The sequence below is a fragment of the Palaemon carinicauda genome, chromosome 8 (genome assembly GCF_036898095.1).
Source record: "Palaemon carinicauda isolate YSFRI2023 chromosome 8, ASM3689809v2, whole genome shotgun sequence".
NCBI classification, from domain to species: Eukaryota; Metazoa; Arthropoda; class Malacostraca; order Decapoda; family Palaemonidae; genus Palaemon; species Palaemon carinicauda.
In genome coordinates, this window is record NC_090732.1 from 88,456,406 (window position 1) to 88,463,905 (window position 7,500).

General features: G+C 35.1%; 1 protein-coding gene across 4 annotated transcripts in view; it reads right to left on the bottom strand.

The window, feature by feature from the left end:
• The window catches only part of LOC137644919 (DNA ligase 1-like), a 385,424-nt gene that overhangs the window by 206,217 nt on the left and 171,707 nt on the right, over positions 1-7,500 (bottom strand). The window lies entirely within an intron of this gene.

Consider the following 7,500-nt stretch of genomic DNA (forward strand, 5'->3'; position numbering starts at 1 on the left):
TATATACGAAATATGTACATATATATGATATGTATATAAGTACATATATATCCATACATATATATATATATATATATATATTTGTACATGATGATGAAATATCTATATATATATTTAAACATATTTTTTATAATTATATATATATATATATATATGTATGTATGTATATATATATATATATATGCATGTATATATGTATATATATATATATATATACTGTATATATACATTATATATATATATATATATGTGTGTGTGTGTGCATATATATATATATATATACACACATATATATATATTTATATATATATATGCATATATATATATATATATATGAATATATATATATGTATATATATATATATATATATGAATATATATATATGTATATATATATATATATATATATTTATATATATATATATATATATATATTTCATCATCATCATGTACTTATATATATATATATATATAAATATATATATATATATATATATATACAGTATATACATATCATCATCATCACGTATAAATATATATATATATATATATATTTGTACAGGATGATGATGATATGTATATGATGATGATATGTATATATATATACATCTATATATATATATATATATATATATATTATATATATATATATATATATATATATCATCATCATCATCACCAATTTTAGCTGTAACTAGACCACGGTAGGACAGGGGCCTAAAACATCTGTATGGTTTTTCGATTACTAGTCTATACAGGTATATTCACTTATCTCGTGAATCCATCGTCTTCTCATCCTTCCCCTGCTTCTTTTGCTATTTTTAGTAACCCATTCTGTTTTTCCCAATGTCCATCTATTGTCTGTCATTCTCATTATATGTCATGATTATGTACAATTACTTTCCTTACATGCTCTTAGAATATCATCTAATTTAGTTTGCTTGTATATCCATGTTGCTCTTTTTCTGTCTCCTATTTTTATCCCCATTATTATTCTTTCCTCAGCTGTTTGTGTTGTTATAGGTAAATCTTCTAAGGTTGTAGTAGGGCTCCAAGTTTACAATGCATAAATTTGTATTGATAGGATCTTCTGATTAAATAGATTTCTTTTTATAGGAAGTGGCATTTTACTTTTCAAGTTGTAATTTTGTTTACCAAAAGCCCTCAATCCCCTGCTCATTATCTTTTTAATTTCGGTGGTCATATTCTTGGGAAACGCTAATTGTCTGTCCTAAGTCGTTATATTCATCAACAATCTGTAGAGGTTCATCCATATCTGTTTTTTCTCTGCCCTTTCATTGAACATCCTATATATTTGCTTTTTTCTATTCAAATCTTTAATCATCTTTCGCAATTGCTGGTCTAGTATAGAGTAAATTGTTTATTTATGTATTTCATTTGTGTATGTAAGAGATATACAGTATAGCCATGTTGTAAGGTGATTTCCTCTATTGTAGATTTAGATAAAGGTATGTAAATTGATTAAAACTTTCGTCATTCATTTAATTGCATTTTTCATCTAATTCAGTATATGTAAATTTATTTTTTTTGCCAGGAATTAATTTTTTTATTTCACGTATTTTGTTACAAAGTCTTATATTATCTCGTAGGTATGCTGTATGACCCATAAGAGGTTTGTACACAGGGGCTTATGTAATTTTCATGCTTTCACAAGGTTAGAATATGCATGAAACTTCTCGAAATAGATTTTTTCATTTTTTATTGTTTCGATGAAGGAGGTGGGCGAAGTTAGCTGAGAGAGGATTTCCTTGCAAGCAAGGTTTGTTCCCCTGTTCAATTTTCTACGTTGGTAACCTTATGCTGTTAGGCCTTACCAACCATGCCACTAGAATGATCTATTTAGAATTATCTAGAAGTTTTAAGTCAATATATTTGCGGCCCCAGAAATGCATAAGTAGCAGAAGAGATCTAGCTTATCCCTTTGAAAGAGCAAAGTTTGCCCACTGTCCTCTCAAGTGCATTAAGTGTGTGCCCTCTCAAACGGGGTTAACGATTCCTATCCAACATATACCATGTGTAGTGTGTTGAAACGTTGACGAATCCATTGAATGATATTTCAAGTGTATTGTGCTAATGTAAGTACTTGTCAAACATAAATTTTTGTAACTGGCCCTGTGAGATTTAGGTTAACAATGAAGTGTATTATTTTGCTTATCTGTTCAATAACATCGCATTTGACCCAGAAGATGTAAGTTTAACAGTTACATTTATGTAAATTTTATTTATTATTTAATCATTAGAGTGTTAAAGTGTTAACTATTTTCATATATCAAAATAAAACATTTATAAATTAATTTCCATCGAAACAAATGATTGTATAATTTTCATAAAATAAAATTTTATTGTCTTAGTCTAAGGCGTGGTTCTGATGTAATATTTTGAGTAATTTAGATTTTATGTTATTGGTTTTTGTAGTATTATTGTAACATTTTATAAAATATATCTATATTTGTAAAGAGTGTATTTTTTCGATCACCAGTATTTCTTAATGTTGCTTGCTTGTAATCCAGATTAAGAACGAAGTAACAGGTTGTTTTTGAAGAATTTAAGTAAAATAACCATCCCTTTTAATTTTCTTTTTTGACAGTGTATGTAATAGACCTTTGGATATTCAGCGTTTTTATATATTGCTGTCTGGAAGTTGCATAAGTGTCTCAGAGCTTGGGTATTAATTTTCATGTATAACAGGTTTATGTATTTAAATAATGGTGATAACAGGACCGTGTTTTCATTAAAGGTTTTAACAGTTTGAACAGAATTTGTAGCGAAGCAAGGATAAGTTGACCTGGGAACCGAAGGAATGAAAGCATACAGGAACGTAGAGGCTGAGATTTGATGAATTGCAGCGGAAGAGAATTTGATTAAGTTGAAGATGATGTCAGAACGGGAAGAAATAGAGAGAGAGGAAGCAACAGAAATTACAAGATGGGACGAAAGAGAGAGAGAGAGAGAGAGAGAGAGAGAGAGAGAGAGACGAGAAGAAAGACAGAGAAAAGAAGTCAGAGGATTTGCAGAATATTCTAAGGAAATGGAAGCAGTTTCAGAAAAGAGAGAGAGAGAGAGAGAGAGAGAGAGAGAGAGAGATAACAAAGCATGCGCGGGAAATGGTAGCAAGACGGGAAAGAAGAGAGATAGAATAAGCGAGACACGCAAGGGAATTGGAACTGTTGAATGCTCGTGCAAAGTTGACAACTCAGAGAGAGGTGACCCCTGCTACGTGATCCCATGCTTAATGTGACGAATGGCCAGAGGCTAATTCCAAAATTCACAGAAGCTCCCGATTTGTTCTTCGATCCTTTTGAAATGATTGCATCGATGATGGAATAGCCAGAAAAAAAAATGGTCTGCGTTATTGCAGAATGTCTTGATTGGGAAAGGATGCAGGCGTATCCTGTTTTGTCTCACGACCAGTGGAAGGATTACCAAGAACTTAAAAGGAGCGTGCTACAAGTGCATTAGATGACCTCTGAATATTATAATGAAAGATTCTGAAGTTTGCGGAATGACGAGAAAATTACTTTCCTGGATTACGCTGATAAGGTACGACGATGTTTTAAAAGATGGATAGAGGCTGCCATTGTGAGAGATATGGCTGATTTAGAAAAAATGATAGTGCTGGAACAGTATTTACGAGGAATTCCTGAACATATTCGAACATACTAGAGAGAGAGAGAGGGGAAAAACTTGATAAAGTCGTTATGCTGAGTGAGGTTTATAATATTATCAGTCATAAACCTTCCTAGGTTATGAAGTTTCAACCATCGTTCCGACCAAGCATTAAGTCATTGCCGAACGATGGAAATAAGGTCAGTAATAGTTATGTGAACAAGTTCAATACTTACAGTGGAAGTACCACAGGTACTGTCCCAAAGCAGGATACAATAGTAACACAACAACAATCATTGAATCGGCCTCCTTCAGGTATTTTGAAACACGTGCAGAAGATTATTTGTCTGTTATAAGTATGTCAAAAGAAGCCATATAAGTAAGGAATGTTTGTCGAACCAACCGAAAGCAGTTGCCTAAGTGGTTAAGCATAATTCAACTTCACAGAATGGGAAGAGGAAGAGACAAACAGGAAAGGACGACTAGGAAAATAAACCAGCTAATGTTTACACGACAAACAGTACAACCCTAAACAGTGTCGGTTCCTTTGAGCCGTATATTCATGAAGTTACATTAGCCGCTTTGAATTGGAACTGGCAAACCCCGATCAAAATACTGCATGACACATGAAATTTCAACCATCGTTCCGACCAAGCATTAAGTTATTGCCGAACGATGGAAATGAGTTCAGTAATAGCTACGTGAACAAGTTCAATACTTACAGTGGAAGTACCACAGGTACTGTCCCAAAGCAGGATACAATAGTAACACAACAACAATCATTGAATCGGCCTCCTTCAGGTATTTTGAAACACGTGCAGAAGATTAATTTTCTGTTATATGTATGTCAAAAGAAGCCATATCAGTAAGGAATGTTTGTCGAACCAACCGAAAGCAGTTGCCTAAGTGGTTAAGCATAATTCAACTTCACAGAATGGGAAGAGGAAGAGACAAACAGGAAAGGACGACTAGGAAAATAAACCAGCTAATGTTTACACGACAAACAGTACAACCCTAAACAGTGTGGGTTCCTTTGAGCCGTATATTCATGAAGTTACATTAGCCGCTCTGAATTGGAACTAGCAAACCCCGATCAAAATACTGCATGACACATGAAATTTCAACCATCGTTCCGACCAAGCATTAAGTTTTTGCCGAACGATGGAAATGAGTTCAGTAATAGCTACGTGAGCAAGTTCAATACTTACAGTGGAAGTACCACTGGTACTATCCCAAAGCAAGATGCAATAGTACCACAGCAACAATCATTGAATCGGCCTCCTTCAGGTATTATGAAACACGTGCAGAAGATTGATATTGTCTGTTATAAGTATGGCAAGAGAAGCCATATCAGTAAGGAATGATGGTCAAACCAACCGAAAGCAGTTGTCTAAGTGGTTAAGCATAATTCAACTTCACAGAATGGGAAGACGAAGAGACAAATGGGGAAGGATGACTAGGAAAGTAAACCAGCTTGTTTACACAACAAACAGTACAACCCCAAACAGTGTGGGTGCCTTTAAGCCCTATATTCATGAAGTTACGTTAGCCGCTCTGAAAGGGAATTAGCAAACCCGGATCAAGATACTGCATGACACATGTTGTAATCATAGTGTAGTGACACGAGGTGTACACCCATTGGTGGAAGAGTCTCTCACAGGAGATTCGGTGATTTTGAAGGGAATAGGAGGTGAGGAAATTACCCCTATTTGCCGTTTGAAACTGCCATGCGAGTTTATGACAGGTCATTTTGATTTTGCGGTAAAGGATTCATTGGCTGTTGAAGGAGTAGAAGATCTGTTGGGTAATGAGGTGGGTTAAGCGCCATTTGGGCCTGGGCCTACTGTAATAAAGAAACCATTGAAGTATAATCCTGCTACTGAAATCGAGAATGACTACCCATATATGTTTCCAAGTTGTGTGATGACTAGGAGTATGACGAAAAAAGTGGCTGCAGAAGAAGAAACCGAATGAGTGATGAACTTGGAGGATTTATTAATTGAAGATGAGGATTCCCTTGATGGTACGCAAGAGGGGAGCTCCAGAGTGAGCCCAAAAGAAGAGGATCGACAGATGAAGGAACAGAAGACAAGGAAGAAATGGAATTGGAAGAAATAAAGAACTCAGTATTAGAAGTACGACAGAAGAGTAGGAAAGTCTGATAGGATTTGCAGGTAGTAGGTTGGTCAAGGCACCAGTCACCAATTGAGATACTACCACTAGAGAGTTAGGACGTCTTTTGACTCTCTAGATAGTACTACATTTGATTCTTCTCTCTGGTTACGGTTCATTTTCCCTTTGACTACACATACATCGAATAGTCTAGTCTATACTTTACATATTCTCCTCTGTCCTCATACACCTGATAACACTGAGATTACCAAACAATTCTTCTTCACCACTGTAATTGGTCAGTATCTACTTTCCTCTTGCTAAGGGTAAAAGAGACTCTTTAGCTATGGTAAGCAGCTCTTCTAGGAGAAGGACATTCCATAATCAAACCATTAATTATTCTCTAGTCTTTGATAGTGTCATAGCCTCTGTACCATGGTCTTCCATTGTCTTAGGTTAGAGTTCTCTTGCTTGAGGGTACACTCGGGCACACTATTCTATTTAATTTTTCTTCTTCATGTTTTGTTAAAGTTTATATAGTTTATATAGGCGATATTTATTTTGATGTTGTTACTCTTCTTAAAATATTTAATTTTTCCTTTTTTTCCTTTCCCCACTGGGCTATTTTCCCAGTTGCAGCTCCTTGGTTTATAGCATCCTGCTTTTCCAACTCGGGTTGTAGCTTAGCAAGTAATAATAATAATAATACTAATAATAATAATAATAATAACGGAAGGACACGAGGTTAACTAAGTTTTTGTACTGCGTGGTGGATGAGACGGAGGTGCAGAAGTCTCCCACCTATTATTATCTTAAGGATGGGTTGCTTTTGAGGAAGCATAGACCCGCTGATATCCCTAGGAATGCCGAATAGGAGATATACTATCAGATACTGATATCTGCACCGTTGAGAATATAAGTGATTGTCATAGCGCCCGAGGCGGGACACATGGGAATAACAAAAATAACGGAGAAGATTATAAAACACTTTTTCTGGCATGGGATGTATAAGGATGTGAGCCAGTTTTGCATTGTATGCCGCGTTTATCAGATGGTTGGAAAGCCTAACAAGTACATCAAGAAATATCCCCTACACCCGATTGAGCTGCAAGGAACACACCTGATGATTAACTCTGAGAGGAGCGAATTTGGAAAAGCAAATATTCGATACTTGGGATTTGAAGTCGGAAGAGGACAAATCAGCCCGATAGCCGCTAATTTCGAAGGAATGAGAAAAATCTCACTCCCCACAATAAGGAAGCAATTACAACGTTTTTTTAGGGATAGCAGGATTCTACCTACTTTTTTGCCAAACTTTTCAGCTGTAGTCGCTCCCTTGACGGATTTAACTAGCCCCAAGAAAAAAAAATTGTATTGACCAGCGAGTGCCTGGAATCCTTCGACATGATAAAGATCGTATTAATTTCGAAACCGATACTGAAAGCACCTGATCTCAACAAGAAATTCCTTATCCAAGTGGATGCATTGGACAATGGGATTGGAGCTGTCCTATTACAAGAACGCAAGGAAGGAATTATTAACCCTGTTTATTTTATGTCGTCGGAGCTGAAGAAACATCAACAAACCTACTCGACAGTTGAAAAGCAACTGCTAGCACTAGGCAGAAAGATAAGCAAGTTAGAAGTTTACATGAACAGACCACAGAATGAATAAATTACAAGTTACTCTGATCACACTCCTTTGATTTTTGTTAAGAATATAATGAATAATAATAAAATGTTAACTAGGTGGTCATTATGT